This window comes from Octopus bimaculoides, chromosome 10 (assembly GCF_001194135.2).
Source record: "Octopus bimaculoides isolate UCB-OBI-ISO-001 chromosome 10, ASM119413v2, whole genome shotgun sequence".
Lineage (NCBI taxonomy): Eukaryota > Metazoa > Mollusca > Cephalopoda > Octopoda > Octopodidae > Octopus > Octopus bimaculoides.
The window spans coordinates 63,209,428-63,212,453 of NC_068990.1; positions in this window are offsets into that span (position 1 = coordinate 63,209,428).

A 3,026-nucleotide genomic window follows, 5' to 3' on the forward strand; every position below is an offset into this window, starting at 1 on the left:
ACATGTGTTCGTTCCGTTGTCTGTAGTTTATTGTTCTAACGTCCTGTACCCTGATATGCATGTATATACACATGTAGATGTAAGTATGTACATATATGTGTGTATACATGTATATATATTCTTTGTATTATTACATTATTGAACGCACACGTCCTTTTTTGCAAGTATGTATATATATATATATATATATATATATATATACATACATATGTGTGTGTGCGGGGGTGGGGTGTATTTACCTTCATATCAAGTTGCACACACACACATGCACACACATACACACACATAACTGAGAGAAAACAACACACTGACAATAGTATGTTACCTGAATGAAACGTACGTTCACAGCATTTCAACAAACCCATCCTTTAAACTTATGCACACATACACGCACACATGCAATAATAAGTTGTTCTAGTCATGCCTGGCTACCCGGCCCCTTCTGAACAGTACAAAAGCATACTCGAGGTGCACGAGTTGTTAGTCTCTGGTGACATGAGTCTGTGTGTTATCACTAGATTCGCTGGAATTGACTGATCTCTTTGTACGACTGTTTGTAAAAACACACACACACAAAAACCTGTAGACACGCAGACACAAATAGGACGGACAGACAAGCAGACACGCACACATGTATATGCATAAAGAAAGGGGGAGAGAGAGAGAGAGAGAGAGAGAGAGAGAGAGAGAGAGAGAGACTGACGGACAGGTACAAATAAAAGAGGCAGAATTTAGTATTGAAGAAGAGTAAAGTAAAAACGACATTTAGCACAGCAAAAGTTCTGATTGAACCACTGAAAGAGAAGTTTAGACAAGAAGTCAATGTATTTCAATAATTACTGATAACATAAATACAGGAATGTGGGGAAATTCACTGAACGGTCAGAGAGAAAACAAACTAATATTTAAATAGTGGAAATCTGAAAAATCTGAACCCGGCAAATATGCACATAGATACCTAAATATATATACCTACACACAGGCATATGTATATACATACCTACGCACAGGCATATGTATATACATACATACATACATACATACAGACAGACAGACAGACAGACAGACAGACAGACAGACAGACAGACAGATAGATAGATAGATACATACATACATACATACATACATACATACATACATACATAAATACATACATACATTGTTATTGGCACTCCGTCGCTTACGACGTCGAAGGTTCCAGTTGATCCGATCAACAGAACAGCCTGCTCATGAAATTAACGTGCAAGTGGCTGAGCACTCCACAGACACGTGTACCCTTAACATAGTTCTCGGGGATATTCAGCGTGACACAGTGTGACAAGGCTGACCCTTTGAATTACAGGCACAACAGAAACAGAAAGTAAGAGTGAGAGAAAGTTGTGGTGGAAGAATACAGCAGGGTTCGCCACCATCCCCTGCCGGAGCCTCGTGGAGCGTTAGGTGTTTTTTGGTTCAATAAACACTCACAACGCCCTGTCTGGGAATTGAAACCGCGATCCTATGACCGCGAGTCCGCTGCCCTAACCACTGGGCCATTGCGCCTCCACACATACATACATACATACATACATACATACATACATACATACATATGTACGTGTATACACACACACACACATACAGAAGCAGTGAGTCAGTGAGTGAATAGGGAGAGAGAGAGAGAGAGAGAAGAAACAATGAGTCAGTGAGTGAATGGGAGAAGGAGAGAGAGAGAGAGAGAGAGGGAGAGAGAGAGAGAGAGAGAGAGAGAGAGAGAGAGAGAGAGAGAGAGAGAGAGAGAGAGAGAAAACGGCAGAGAGATTGTAATTGAAATATAAGTGTATGCACAATTCAGGTATGATGATAAAAAAAACACACGTAAATTTAGACAACAATCGTACTGAGGAACAGAAATAGCTAGTCTGATATATTGAACTATAGAAATAAATGTATGATAGAACCGACTAAGTGACCGATATAGATATAGATAATTGACACAATGAACAGGAATATACTGTAGAGATAGATAGTTAAAGTTATCTATAAGGAGCAATGAATGTAGATATAAGAGTTGAGTCTTACAATGCGATAACTATGAGGTAGAGACACACAAGGAAATTGAGAAATATCAGTCAATCGCAACTATGATAATCTGTTGAGAGTAGCTGTGAATAGATTATCACATAGAAATAATTTTGACTTTACTACATAGGAAGGAAAGGATGATCTGCAAGAGATACAAAGTATTCAATGCTGATGGTATATGAAAGGAAAAAGTTCCACCACAAACGCCTTATTTATTTATTTATTTATTTATTTATTTATTTATTTATTCATTTACTGTAAACAGAACATTCCACCGAAAACTCTTTTGCTTCAACTTTTGCCGAGCTATTAATGCGATCGAACACTCTGTTTAAGACGGAGTTAATCCACTAAACATCTATTATAAAAAAAAATATTAAAAACAAAACAATAAGAATAACAATACAAACAGCAACATGAACAACAACAACAACAATTACAAAAGAAGTGGTATTCAATTTTGTAAAGATCTCGAAGTAACTATTTAACATCGAAAATCTTTGATAATGTCGAGCTTCAGCAATTCCTTCATACAACCATGAAAGCCGATAATGTAATATAATTGTTTGTTACTTTCTCTTTCTTTCATTTGTGTCGAATCTTCAGAGTTTTTACTCGAAGTTTTTCGGTTTTCTGATATTAAGATAAATGAGTATTATTTTAAACCTTGACGACTGACTGGCTTATTTAATTAGCTTACAAATGACTAAGTAATTAGAGCAGCAGAAGTCGACATAGAAGAACTGTACAAGCTAAACAGTACAGCTGCGCATGAGCACGGGCATATACACACGCACACATACATACGCGTCTGCGTACGTGCATATACACACGCAGACATATACACACGCAGACATATACACACGCAGACATATACACACATGTATACACACGCGTCCGCATACATACACATATATATATACACACGCACACACACATACGTGTGCGCGTACGTACACAGA